We start from the raw sequence: 15,749 nt of genomic DNA on the forward strand, positions 1-15,749 counted from the left end.
TCATCTTCTGTGGCAACAAATGGAGGTGATCTCCCAATGGAAACGGTACAAGGGGAACCCCTACCGGGCACCAAGGCACACACCCATACACTTGTGTTAGGCAGAGCCCTCCAGTCCCACCTTTGACACTAAGCTTCAACAAGCGGCAACTCCTGCTCATCTTCACTAACACAGATGGGCAGGTGAAGCAAAGCAGCCGCTCTGTTCTCTTCTCCCTTTCTCTTTGTGACTTTTTCTCCCGTTTCTGTTTCGCCTTATCCATCGGTTCATTCTCTGTTCACCGACCCCCCACTCCCACCCACCCACTACGTCGGTGGCTGCAGGCTGCAGGTTGAACTCATCCGTCAGTATCAGAAGAGGCCTGAGTGACGGGACGCTCCTGTTTTCTCAAGATAAACAGCCAGCGCAGATCAAAAATATTCTCCATGAGAACACACACATGCACATTCGGGAACGCACGCTCTCATGCAAAAGGCGTTGAGATGATGTGTTCTGTTAGCGCCTTGTCAGGTGCGGCATTCCAAATTAATCTGGCACCTTGTTATTTGCAAGAAAAAAGTTTGAGCGGGACCAGAAGGTTTGGCGGGTGAAGCAGAAAGCGTTTTTTTGGAAGAGCCTCACAGACTTTGAGTAGATATCGGAAGGAAAACATTATTTTGCTACATTTGCGACTTTTCATGTGATGATTCAATGCCATCTGGCTGTTGGGCAAAGTCGAATGCGCTTTCTTTTGCACTCAAAGCATTTGCAGCTTGTAAAATTTTACAAAAGAATAGATTTTGTATTACCTTTAACTATCTTGGTAACTGAATGGTATTCTGCGTTATCAGTTTGGTTGCATTTTGTTTGTTCATTACGGCAGTTCCTCTAATTACAAATGTCTCTACATACAATAGTTTCAGGCTACAAAGTACCCTAACAAGAAAATATTGTCTCCAGTTACGAAGGTGTTTCAGTGTAACGCCCTGCCATTCGCTGCTCCCAGTTCTACCAGGCAACCTGTTGTGTATGTGAAAATCCCTGCATGCTCTTCAAGTCCCCATCCTGCTCTGTAAAAACCTGGCAACCAGGTGCTTATGCCTGAATCTTTTTGTGTCCCCTTCCTGCTCTGGAAGCAGTCTACTGTATGGTACCGCTAGGAAGAGCTGTCATTCACAATGAAACCCACGAAACACATGCAGAAAGTGATGAGGATAAAAGAAGAGGAAGAGATGTTTTCTGGCTATCAAAACAAAGCAAGAGAGCAGGCACACCTTTCTATCAAGAAAGGTATCAAAACACAAATAGCCGTGCAGCAGGAGTTGTGAGATGACAAGGAGGAGGACACAGCCATTACTCCATCAGCCCAAATTAGTGACATTTTGGCAAATTACGTGACGCTCCGGAATTTGTGGAAAAGATTCCCCCAAGAAAAAGTGTTGACGGATCAGGCTATCACTCAGTATAAGAGGCCAGTTAAAAGTTAAATTAATGTTTATATATATATATATATATATATATATATATATATATATATATATATATATATATATATATATATATATATATATATACAGGGAGTGCAGAATTATTAGGCAAGTTGTATTTTTGAGGATTAATTTTATTATTGAACAACAACCATGTTCTTAATGAACCCAAAAGTCTCATTAATATCAAAGCTGAATATTTTGGAAGTTGGAGTGGGGCTTTTTTAGTTTTAGCTATTTTAGGAGGATATCTGTGTGTGCAGGTGACTATTACTGTGCATAATTATTAGGCAACTTAACAAAAAACAAATGTATACCCATTTCAATCATTTATTTTCATCAGGGAAACCAATATAACAGCTCAAGATTCACAAATATACATTTCTGACATTCAAAAACAAAACAAAAACAAATCAGTGACCAATATAGCCACCTTTCTTTGCAAGGACACTCAAAAGCCTGCCATCCATGGATTCTGTCAGTGCTTTGATCTGTTCACGATCAACATTGCGTGCAGCAGCAACCACAGCCTCCCAGACACTGTTCAGAGAGGTGTACTGTTTTCCCTCCTTGTAAATCTCACATTTGATGAGGGACCACAGGTTCTCTATGGGGTTCAGATCAGGTGAACAAGGAGGCCATGTCATTAGTTTTTCTTCTTTTAGACCCTTTCTTGCCAGCCATGCTGTGGAGTACTTGGATGCGTGTGATGGAGCGTTGTCCTGCATGAAAATCATGTTTTTCTTGAAGGATGCGGACTTCTTCCTGTACCACTGCTTGAAGAAGGTGTCTTCCAGAAACTGGCAGTAGGACTGGGAGTTGAGCTTGAGTCCATCCTCAACCCGAAAAGGCCCCACAAGCTCATCTTTGATGATACCAGTACCCCACCTCCACCTTGCTGGCGTCTGAGGCGGACTGGAGCTCTCTGCCCTTTACCGATCCAGCCACGGGCCCATCCATCTGGCCCATCAAGACTCACTCTCATTTCATCAGTCCATAAAACCTTAGAAAAATCCGTCTTGAGATTTTTCTTGGCCCAGTCTTGACGTTTCAGCTTGTGTGTCTTGTTCAGTGGTGGTCGTTTTTCAGCCTTTCTTACCTTGGCCATGTCTCTGAGTATTGCACACCTTGTGCTTTTGGGCACTCCAGTGATGTTGCAGCTCTGAAATATGGCAAAACTGGTGGCAAGTGGCATCTTGGCAGCTGTACGCTTGACTTTTCTCAGTTCACGGGCAGTTATTTTGCGCCTTGGTTTTTCTACACGCTTTTTGCGACCCTGTTGACTATTTTGAATGTAACGCTTGATTGTTCGATGATCACGCTTCAGAAGCTTGGCAATTTTAAGAGTGCTGCATCCCTCTGCAAGATATCTCACTATTTTTGACTTTTCAGAGCCTGTCAAGTCCCTCTTCTGACCCATTTTGCCAAAGGAAAGGAAGTTGCCTAATAATTATGCACACGTGATATAGGGTGTTGATGTCATTAGACCACACCCCTTCTCATTACAGAGATGCATATCACCTGATATGCTTAATTGGTAGTAGGCTTTCGAGCCTATACAGCTTGGAGTAAGACAACATGCATAAAGAGGATGATGTGGTCAAAATACTCATTTGCCTAATAATTCTGCACTCCCTGTATATATATATATATATATATATATATATATATATATATATATATATATATATATATATATACTTGTTTTTTTTTTGTTTTCCTTAAATTATATTTTTTAGAGTTAACAACTCTAAAATAATTCCAGGCGACAAACAAAATGGTGCGCAACACCACCAGAGGGCAAATTCAGCGGTATGGTCAAGATCATCAGGACTGACCAGGACTCCATGGCACAGTCCAAGAGTGCAGGAGAAGAGGAAGAAAAAAATTGTTCGACAACATTAAGGAATGGACTGGTGCCAACTTTGCCATGATCCAAGAACAGGCCAGGGACCGTCAACAGTGGAGAAGGCTGTCCAGATTTGCATCTTCATTGCTGCTCTGACAACCTATGCAATTATGGGATCCGTGAACTGTGAACTGTATAACATAATGGGACACATAAGACAGAAAACCAAATATCTAATGAATACTATATAAAATAAGAAAAAAACAAAACAAAAGGGTAGGAATTCATTTTGGTATATTTTTTCAAAATCCTATTTTTGGGTTTTTAGTTTTGAGTACTTACAGATCATTTTGTTCATTTTAGGGCTTTTGAATGGAATAATTTTAATATTTGAGGTAAATAGACATTAGATACAGATAATATTGTGCCACAAGAATTACTGCACCACTCAAAATATTATTCGTAGCTTGATGGAGTCAGTAGCAACAAAAACACATTTTGCGCAAGATTTTAACTGAAATGATGCCAAGATTTCCGAATGCTCCATTTGATGTTTAAGCCTCAGCCGGAAAGCGGAAGGACAGAAAAGGGGGAAAAAAAGGGCACAGGAGAATATTACAGGAGGGAAAAGAACATTAGCAAGGTACATGTCAAGTTCAGAATTTGCTAGCCGGAGGTGAGTGCCATTGTGGGAGTGAGAAGTTAGTGTGTGTTGTAAGGTTCAAAAACGTTCCAAAATTTGCTTTTTCTTTTTCTTTCCTGGCTGCTGTTCAGACGGACAACAAATCATACCCTACAGCGCCTTCTGCAAGCCTCGTCATTGCTCTAAAGAAAATTTGGAGATGCTAAGGTTGTAAATTAGCAAATCTGGACCCAGGAGATATAATTTTTGCTTGACTCCTGTCCTGAAAGATTTGTCTTCATGAGGAAATTTACTTTAATTCTTGGAGGAATCCTTTTTTTTTTTTGCTTGCCTCTTTCGCTCCAGCGTGAGGTGAGAATAATCCCTTGACAACCTTTGTGGGTGCACTTAGAAATTGCTTCCAAATGTGAACCGCAAGATTTACATAGGGGTGGAAATGGGCCATTGCGCTGTGATAGTGATTTTTGACATTTTTTGAACTAATGCGCCCTTTTTTTTCAAATATGTTTCAAAGGTAATTACCGGCACCAGTTTCATACTGTTTTATTTTACAACCTTTAAGGGGCACTGTGCTATATTTGACCACTAAATGCCGCTGTATTGTGTAGTAAAACGGGTGCCGAAAAGCAAAAGGAAGAATACAAACCAAGGGCACTAGAAGTGACCAAACTTAACCATTTTTCTTCTTATTTTTTTGCACAGCCTTTTGTAAGGTTTTTGATTTATGGGGTTACCCGTATTAGCAAGATGGCAAACAATCCTTTCATCTTCTTCATGTTGTGTATAATAAATACAAATGTATCAATCTACAAGTATTTTTAGAAATGCATGTTTATGTGATACATCTTTGCTTCTTATTCAAATCAATATTATTTTAACTTTTAATGGATTAAAAAAATACAACATCACAACCTAAACAATGGATAATATGGATAATGACTTATTACATGAATAAATCAAGAAGTTTAAAAATTACAAAATAAATGATAAATAATTAAGTGTGTTCAAATTAAACGTGAAACAATAAATGAGCTACAGAATTATGGCTTTTGGAATTTTGGAGTGCAAAGTCAAAATAGCAACTACTGGGAGGGGGGTCCTTGAGGAAAAAAAAACCTAAACATTGAGGAAAACATAACTTAAAGTGCTGGCAGCAATTTTAACGACAGAACAACCCTTTGTTCCAGCCTGTTTTAACAAGTGCTGATATCATTCAAAGCCACTTTCTGTCTACAAACTAAAACACAACTGAAAAAATATAGAGAAGCTGAATAATAACGACTGAATAAATAAAAAAATCAAGAAGTCAAATCATTTTCATTAATACATTCTAAATGATGAAGCAATAAATGACAAAAATAGTAAAGAGGTTATAAATGAATATATAGGGTGACACATTGTAATAAACAGTTTCAATAACTTGGCTGGCTGCAAAAAAGTGAAACACAACTGAACTCTAAAGTGAATCCACAGCTTCTATGCCTCGGTGTCTGGTAAATGTTCTCAAACGGCGAGCACCGCGTCCCTTTCTTATCCAAGATGTTTGCTTCCTGTGTCACTCAAGGCCAAGAGTGTGTATCGTTTGCCCACTTCAAAGTCTAACTTGATGAGGCTGGGGCAGATGGGTCCTAGAGAGGTTTTGAGAGTGTTTTGAGGGGTGCTCGCTTTTCGAAAGATTTGCAGAAATACTGAGTGTCAACCCGCATCCGTCTTGCCTTGAATTGAAATGTCAAAGAGATATTTCAGACATTGTGTCTTTGACAATTTTATTTTTGGGAGAATATAGTTTGGAGCATACCCATAGCCGCTCCTAATCTACAGTCTTCACTCATGATACTGTACAATCTGAAACACTGTATTTTATGTATTTGTTTTTACAACCTACAAAGCAAAAGGACCTTAAGGATATACTCTGATACTTCGGCACTAGAAACATAATGTCCTTCAGTCATTACTGATCAAAATAATGCAGTTTTTGGACTGAAGTCCACAAATCCACAGAGGGGGGAATTAGATTAAAACTCAATACCGTACAGTGGTACATCAGTATTCCGACCACTTGGTATTTGAACAAACCGGTGTTTGACCAAAAACTGTGTTACATTTTTTCTTTGGTATTTCAAATGAAAAATCAGAACTCGAACCAACCTCAGTACAGCTAGTAGTTAAAGGAAATGAGCGGCCATCTTCACTACTCGGTTTGCATAATTTCAAGAGAGATCACCAGTCCGACAAGACATGATGAGAAATTATTAAATTGGACTGATTCAAACAATAATACCTGCACATATTTTTTCGGGCAAATGGGCTGGTATTGGCACCAATACCGAAAACAAAAACTTGTCCTTAACCCCCAATTAACCCCTAAATCCTGAACCCAAACCCTAACCCAAACACACCCACACACTGCCAAACACAGCCATGGCTGAGTGAAATATGCGGCCATTTTGGCTACTCATGTAGCATCATGGAAATACAACATGTGTTGAAAATTGTACTTTAGAGCGTTTGATTGCCTTTTTAGCCGATAAGAATAGGTCCTGAGAAAGTTAATGATAGGTGTAAGGAAAAGAGGAAAACAGTAAGAAAAACGATTGCGAAATTCGAGACACTTGTTTGCTATTGAACTGCTGTCCCAGAATATGGGAATCGTATCAAATATGCTTAGATTTTTATATTTATTATGTTTATTTTTTATTATCAAATAATAATTGGTGTTGATTAGATATGCGTCTCGTTAATATTTGGGGTATTTTGGCATGCTTTAAGAATGTATAAAAATATATACCTCTACCTGTATAGCAAAAGTGTTTTATACACCGATCCTGAGCTGATTTTGGTTGAGTAAAGCTGAAAAGTAACTAATCACGAATGCTCAGGGTTCTTCAAATATAAATTTTTGCTTCACAAAAGAGAGCATCAAACAAAAACTTGGATTTGAGATGGCTAAACGTGTTGCTGAATTAACCAGATTAAAAAAATTGCAGCTCACTGAGAAACAGCACAGACATGAATTATTTTACAACAAACAATCATACCTGTCAACTTATAGGTTATCCCCATATTTTATACGTTTTTTTTTATTATTTCAAATTGGTTACGCCATATAACTATTTTGTGCAGGAATGTTTAGTTATAACTTTATATACATTTTTTTTTTGTCAGCCAGATCTCGTCTTTCCCATTTTGGTTCTAAAACAGATGGTCTCAGACACTGGTAGCAGACAATAACGTCATCGTAGATTGCTAACATTGTCGCAGACTCCTAAATGGTTTGTCTTGCTGTGAGTGCTGTATTTTCAAGACCACAGGACATACCGTGTTAATCCCTTAACCCCTTAGCAGCGGTGGCGAACCCGGTCCTGGAGAGTCGCAAGTCCTGCAAGTTTTGGAGGTTTCTCTGCTCCAACACAGGTGTCAATTTTCAGCTTGTTAGGAAGCTTTGTGAGAGCTCGATAACGATCCAGGTGATGGGGGAAAAGAAACAGGATCCCTGAAAACTATAAAGCCAGCATCTCACGAATTACGTCCCCTGGCCATCATCAAATTTGCTGAATGTACTTAAAAATAGCTTTGCTGCATCCAGGACAATCCAGAGAATCAAACGTTGTAAACCATTTACTCCAAAACACACGATAAAGCCGACAGATACAAAAATTAACAGGCTCATAAAATTATTCTAGAAATGGTCATTAGCAATAGCAGGCTTTTTTCATGGTCCACAGACCGCCTTAGCTTATACAGGTCTGTTTGATAAAAGGGAGATCACCTTCAGTTGGTCCAGATGTCTTCAGCCAGTAGTAACCGATTTGAATGATGAATGACGCATTGGTTAGCCAATGAAATTCCAGACATAATCTTATGCCATTTTCCGGGATGTATTTAAATCAAGGCCAAAATAATTTGTGCAAGGGCAATCCCTGATTCATTTTTACGCACCATTTTTATGCACCAAAATTACGTGCAAGTGTGCATAATCAATGATTTGACTTTTGGGGAAAAAAAAGTCAAGTCAAGTCAAGTCATGTTTATTTGTATAGGCCTTAATCACAAAGAGTCTCAAATGGCTGCACAGATCAAACTATTGACTATTATGACACCATCCGCTGATCTAAAACCTACATGAGGGCAAATAATACACAGATATTGTCAACATAAAATATAGGTTATTCATATGCCATAGAATAGAAGTGTGTTTTAAGCTTAGATTTAAACATTTCCTGTCAGACAGGACGAAAGGAAGACTGAGATCACTTGCGCTCGTTTCTTGGTTTTATTGAAAGGAAGGAAATGACAAGGTGGGATTCTTCGATCCGTTGGTTGGAGGATTGACGGAACTCAACAGGCGGGTGAAGGCTTGGCGGGAATGGTCGCGAACAGGCGTAATCGTAGTGTTATTGGCCGGGGCTGGAGAAGAAGGGCGTCGTAGTATTCAGAAAATAGTTCAGGAGTCAGACGGGCAGGGCAGGTCGTAGGCAAATTCGGAAACTGGTCGGCAACGGAGATCAAGCAGAAAAACAGGAGGCAGGCAAAGGTACGGGCTTTCTGAGCAGATGGCAACAGATCGCATAGTACAATCAGACAAAGTGTTACCGGAAGCTGGGGATTTAAATGTACAGGGTGCGCCAATCAGCTGTCCTGGCTGTTGGTGCCAAAACCTGAGCACAGGTGTTCCCAATCCAGGTGATTGTGACATTTCCACTGAGGTTGCAGATCGAATCTCAGGGGAAGAGCACTCCACAGCACTGGGGCCCGAATCGAGAACGCGCTCGAAGCTGAGGATCTCTTTTTGGCTCTTGGGATCACTAGTAGACCAGCATTTTCAGAGCGAAGGCTGCCAACCGGAACATAGGGGGAGATTAAATCTGTAAAATATGAGGGAGCAAGTCCATGCATGATTTTGTATACTACCAAAAGAACCTTAAACGCACATCTTAAGCTAACAGGGTGCCCATGCAGGTTAGCTAAAATCAGGGTAATGTGATCAAACTTTCTTGTCTTAGTTAAAAGCCTCTCTGCAGCATTTTGTACTTGCTGAAGGCTCTTCATTTTGGACTTCGGGAGACCGCAGAGTAGTGCATTACAGTAATCGAGACGGGAGGTAACAAACGCTTGAATTATAATCTCTGCATCCGACTGAGACAGCATAGGACGAATTTTAGCAATGTTGCGAAGATGGAAAAAGGCTGTTCTAGTAATATTCTTAACGTGTGTTTGAAAGGACAGATCGGGTCAAACATGACGCCTATATTTTTGACTGAGTCACTGTCGGAGTTATATATTATATATTAATATAAAGATATAAACTCCTTGCTGGTAAAAATATTTAAGTCCAGGCATTTATAAATTTTAAAACTACTTCGCGAATGCAGCAGCCCGGCCCGGCCCGGCGATCTTGGTTGGCCGCCCAGGCCGAACTGACAACATTCAGGTCAGTATGCGTAAACCACGCCTGAAAGGTCTCACATGCGCAGCAAATGGAGTCGCACATGAGTGCTACATCACATTACAACGGAAATAAGACTGAAAACGTATTACAATGGAAATAGACTGATCTTTGAAACGTGACTATGTGTGTCTGTGTGATCATTACTTGTATAATTAAAAATAGAAAAACAGGCTAAACAAGTAAATTTCATAGCATAGAATCTGAGATATACACAACTTAAAAATAGGTTACTTTACAGGCACTCTGGGTGATAATACATTTGTCAATGTTCAGAGCTGTTTCTGACACCAATAACTAACATTACGGTCTTTTCAGAGTTACGGCGCAAGAAGTTGGTGACATCCGTTCTTTTATCTTAGTGAGGCAGGCCTCCAAATTTCCACAGTTTAGTGTGGCAGATTCCTCCATCGGAAGATATAATTGAGTGTCATCTGCGTAGCAACAAAAACTTATATTATACTTGCGTATAATATCACCTAATTGAAGCATGTACATGCTGAAAAGAAGGGGGCCAAGTACTGAACCTTACGGAACACCACAGTTAACACTAATATATTTAACACAGTGCGTCCTATCTGAGAGGTAGGATCTGAACCATAAGAGGACGGTTCCTGAGAGACCAATCCCTGTTCCCAGCTGGTCTAGTAAGGTATTATTGTGCACAGTGTCAAAGGTAGATCTAAGGTCCAGCAGCAGCAAGAGTGATGAAGCGCCGGAGCCCATTGCCAGTAGAAGATCATTGGATACCTTAATCAGGGCTGTCTTTGAAGAGATCCTGATTGCAATGATTTAAAAAGATTGTTCTCGGATATGAAATCATTCAGTTGCTGTGCCACAACTTTTTCAAGTACTTTAGAAAGAAACAGTAGGTTTGACACAGGTCTATAATTACATAAGCTTTCTGGATCAAGGTTGGGTCGTTTCAGTATAGGTTTGATAACAGCTGATTAAAAGCCGCTGCAACTACCCCTGAGGAAAGTGATATGTTTATAATATTTAGAACTGAAGGTCCAAGGACCCCAAAAAGACCTTTAAACAGCAATCCCGGAAGCGGGTCAAACAGGCAAGTAGTCGGTTTGGCCGTATTCACCACCTGTTTAAGATTATCAATGACAGATCACTAAATCTGGACAGCCACCATGTCATGCATTTATAGATTTAATAAGTGATGTGATTTTGGCGTTATTCTTTTGAGCCACAATCACCTTCGAAAATAGGCTGATTTTGCAGAGGCAAGGGCTGCTTTATACTTTAACAAATTGTCACACAATGTTTGACGGAAAACCTCAAGCTTAGTAGCACGTCATTTTCTTTCAGATTGCTGCAGTCTTGTTTAAGCAATCTAGTTTCATCAGTAAACCAAGGCGTGCATCTTTTAGGTCGTGATATAAGCCGTAGCGGTGCCACGGAATCCAGGGCACTAACCAGGGCTAATACTGCGTCCGCTAAATCCTTTAGTTTTTCTAATACAACATTTCACCAGCACCTTAAATGTAACTAAATAATGATGAGAAATAACGGTAATACACAGTAACACCGTCATGTCTGAGGTTGAAACTCCTCGAGTCAGAACCAAGTCGAGCGTGTTTCCATCTTTATGAGTCGGCAAATCAATCATTTGATTTAAATTAGAGACCGAAACGCAACAGGAAGTGAACTGAGTGGGGAGTTAATATGAATGTTAAAGTGCCCCATAATTATATTTTTTTCTGCATAGGTTACTAGGTCAGATAACAGTTCCGAGTATTAATCTAAGAAAACTGAGTATGGTCCTGGTGCGCGATAAATAGTTACTACATAAATTGTTAAAGAAGACTGCATAACAAGAGCTTCAAACGCCTTATAATTATTATAATTACGGGTAGTAAGTTTGAGTATTTTTTTTAGAAATTAGCGCAACACCGCCACCCTTCTTCAAAGAGCGTGCTACATGACATCTCACGTAGTCTTGAGGAGAAGCCTCATTTATTGGTAAAAACTCTTCTGGTCTCAACCAAGTTTCACACAGACCAATCAGGTTAAGTTTGTAATCAAGAATAAGATCACCAACTAGAAAATCTTTAGGAGCGAGCGATCGAATATTTAAAAGAACAAATTTTAGCTTTGCTGAGTCTTTGAACTTAGCTGAAGTCTTGTAGAAATCATCACAAAATGTCGCCGTCTGGGCGTGTTTAGTCTCAGGCGTCGGTTGACAGGAGGGCTTAAAACTCTTTTATAATGTCTAAAAAATGTGATCCTGTGGTAAAGGGCCATCTCTCCCTGGGAGGTGTGAGAATTCTCCCACCGTGGTCCGCTGCGTGTCGTAAAAGGCGACTCAATTGAAGGGAGCGAGGGGACCGGGGATCCTCTCCTCTATCTGTACTCCCTAAGAGACAGCAAGGCAAAGAAAGAGGGGCGGGAGACCGAAAGGTCCCGCAAATCCTAGTTCTCGGGTCACTAAATGTGAGAGGATGTGGAAGTAAAGCGACTGAGTGGAAGAAAGAGGAGATCGGAAGGATGATGACTAGAAGGAAGGTTGATGTGTTAGCCCTGAGTAAAACAAAGATGAAAGGAAAGGGTGAATTACAGCTTGGTGGTATGTATGGTAGAAAGTCTGGAGTTACAGGTGGACATGCTAGAGAAGGAGTGGCTGTGCTTGTGAGTGAGAAAGCAAAATAAAAACTGGTGGAGTGGAAACAGATATCTTCCAGATTGATGTGGGTGAGGTTAAAGTGGGGTGTAGAAGTATGGATGTTCATAAGTGTATATGGACGTGGTTCAGAAAGAAGTGCTGAGGAGAGAGAGGAGTTCTGTAAATATTTGTCCGAATGTGTGGCAAGTGCGAAAGAAGGGTGGAAAGTTACCACTTGGTGACCTGAATGCCAGAGTAGGTGATGGAACGGTTGAAGTGTGATTTGTAGATATGGAGTACCAGGAAGAAATGAGAGTGGGAAGAAATTGATTGAGTTATGTGTGGAAAATGATTTGGTGATTGCAAATTCATTGTTTTAAAAGAGGGACGTAAATAAGTATACCTTTGTCAGAGTGGATAGTGGTGAGATGGTGGACATAGCCCTGACGGATAATGTAGTGGGTAGGAAAGGGATGTTAAGTAGATTGTTTGGATGTGCATGTTTACAGAGGTGAAATGAGTGGTATGTTTGACCATTTTTATGTGAAAGGAAAATTAAGAATAGATGGATCGTGGAGTGGAGTTATAAGAAGAGTATAAGGGAAGAGGTGAAAATATCAGAGTTGAATACAGCAGAAAGGGAAAGAGAGTTTAAAGAGCGGTTAGGGGAAGAGTATGAATGAATTGGTAGAAGAGAAGTGGAGAGTGTGGAAATGGAATGGAAGTGGTTTAAAAAGGCAGTGTTGAGGAGTGCGAAAGAAGTGTGTGGAATGAGAAAAGTTGGTCGAGGTATTAGGAAAGTAAGTGAATGGTGTAATGATGAGGTTTCAGAGGCTGTGACAGAGAAGAGACGTGCCTTTGAGGAGTGGCTGCAAGATAGAGTAGTGGAAGCAGCGAAAAGGAAAGCACATGATGAATGGTGTTGAAAGATAGGAGTGAGCTATGAGGAAAGAAGTAAAAAGAGTAAGAAAGGGTGAGTCTGGAAAGAATTAACTAGAATTTACTTTTATTGTCATTCTTCGTAACCATGCACACAGAACGAAATGTCGATACACCTGACCCGTACAGTTAAACTGTTGCGAGCTGATGCAGCCGCAGCCATATAGGGCGCCGTCAATTTAGACCCAACTGCTGTGTTGGGAGTCATTAGGTGACCAAACCCATAATTTCAACTCTTACTGCCGAGCGCCAAACAGGGATCACAGCCGCTATTGGGAATTGTGAAGCACAATGTAAAGCGCTTTGGGAAGTCATTGACTTGAAAAGCGCTATATAGATAGATAGATAGATAGATAGATAGATAGATAGATAGATAGATAGATAGATAGATAGATAGATAGATAGATAGATAGATAGATAGATAGATAGATAGATAGATAGATAGATAGATAGATAGATAGATAGATAGATAGATAGATACTTTATTCATCCCCTAAGGGAAATTCACATTTCCAGCAGCATCCCTGAGCTGAGAACAGTACAATAATAAAGCCAAAAGAATACAATATACAAATACCCAGTGTGGCGTGCAAATGCCCACTGTAGCGTGTTACATAGAGTAACTAAATAGTGCTACACAGAATACATATTGCAGTAAGATTCGGTAATATCCAATGTAGGTGGTGTGGTTTAATGTGGGCCTTTACTCTGCCGGGTGGAGTTAAAGAGCCTCATGGCATGAGGAAGAAAAGATCTCTTCAGTCTGTCCGTAGTACAAGACAGTGACAGCAGTCTGTCGCTGAAACTGCTCGTCTGTCTGGAGATAATGCTGTGTAGTGGATGCGATGGATTGTCCATGATTGACCTCAGCTTTTTCAGTGCTCGTCTCTCAGCTACTGTTGTTAGGCTGTCCAGCTCTTTGCCCACAACAGAGCTCGCTTTCCTAGCCAGTTTATTGAGACGAGAGGCATCCTTCTTCTTGACGCTGCCTCCCCAACACGCTGCCACATAGAAGAGGGCGCTTGCCACTACTGTCTCATAGAATATTTTCAGGAGCTTTTTGCAGATGTTGAAGGAGGCCAGCCTTCTGAGGAAGTAAAGTCGGCTTTGCCCTTTCCTACATAGAGCTTCTGTGTTGGCAGTCCAGTCCAGTTTGTTGTCCAGCTGCACACCCAGGTATTTGTAGGTCTGGACAAATTCTACACATTCTCCCTTGATGGTTACAGGAACCGGGTGAGTTCTGGTTCTCCTGAAGTCCACCACCATCTCTCTGGTCTTGGTGGTGTTTAGGTGCAGGTGGTTTGCGTCGCTCCATCGGACAAAGTCCTGAATCAATTTCCTGTACTCCTCCTCCTGCCCGTTTCTGATACATCCCACGATCGCAGTGTCGTCGGCAAACTTTTGCACATGGCAGGACTCAGAGTTGTACTTAAAGTCCGATGTGTATAGAGTGAATAGGAACGGAGAGAGTACGGTCCCCTGCGGAGATCCTGTGCTGCTAACCACAGTGTCCGATGTACAGCCCCCCTGTTTCACATACTGGGGTCTGCCTGTCAGGTAGTCAGTAATCCATTCTACAAGGTGTGAGCTAACTCCCATCTCTGTCAGTTTCCTACTCAGTAGCAGAGGCTGTATGGTATTGAAGGCACTGGAGAAGTCCAAAAATGTAATCCTCACAGCCCCCTTCGCCCTATCCAGGTGTGAGAGGGATCGGTGTAACATGTATACTATAGCATCCTCCACTCCCACCTTCTCCTGGTAAGCAAATTGCAGTGGGTCGATGGCGTGACGGACCTGTAGCCTCAGGTGGTGCAGCAGCAGCCGCTCCATGGTCTTCATCACATATATATATACACATATAAATGTAGATCATTTCATTTTCATTTCATGGTTAGCGGTAGTGCAGTCAGGATGAGTATTTTGAGGAGTTGCTAAATGTGGAAGATGGGAGAGAAGTGAGGGTCGAGGCGATTGGTGGTATGCGGAGAATGCCCGTGTTGGGTTTAAATGTGATCCTATGGAAACATGGGAGGTTAAAGAGGCAGTGAAAGAAATAAAATGAGGGAAGGTGCCTGGGTTGGATGGTTCTACTGCTGAATGCCTGATAAAAGGTGGCACAGCTATGATTGACTCTTTAGTACGCTTGTTGAATGTGTTTTTAAGTGGTGTGGTTCCTGTTGATTGGTGTAGTGCATGTGTGGGCGGGACGGAGCGCCACGTCTGTCGAGGGCGTAAAAAAATACTAGCAAAGTAAAATTACCCGATTATCTAAGAAAATACCAGTTAAATTAGGGTGTATTTTAATATTTAAACTATATTATAGTTTAAAACGGGATAAGATGATTTTACAGTTAAGGACCGCGGGGTGGGTAGAGCCCCCTAATTAAAAATAATTAGTTAAGTTCTACTAAGGGACGACGGAGTCCACTGAGAAACAGTTAAAGTCCGTGGGTTGCGCTGCCCCCTGTGGAAATTGTGTAAGAAATCAATCAAAACTAAACGCATGGCTTCAATGAAAAGGGAAAAATGTGCACATTCTAAATTAAACAAATTTTATTAAAATCCGTTTTTTCTGGGCCCTGTGTGTCTAAATTATGTGTCTTGTGAATTGTTTGTCGGCTTTCCTATATACTTTTTCTTCCTGTCTGTGTATTTTGTGTAGCGCATGCGCTTAGAGAAAAGAAAAAAAATGGCAAATACAGTACTCTTAGAGGTGCAAATCACTTAAAAATAGCGAAGATGGTCTAAAAAGTGAAGTGTCTAGAGGAATTGATAGGACACCGAGTGAGAAG

The sequence above is a fragment of the Urocampus carinirostris genome, chromosome 11, assembly GCF_059441175.1.
Source record: "Urocampus carinirostris isolate Australia breed hairy pipefish chromosome 11, RoL_Ucar_1.0, whole genome shotgun sequence".
NCBI classification, from domain to species: Eukaryota; Metazoa; Chordata; class Actinopteri; order Syngnathiformes; family Syngnathidae; genus Urocampus; species Urocampus carinirostris.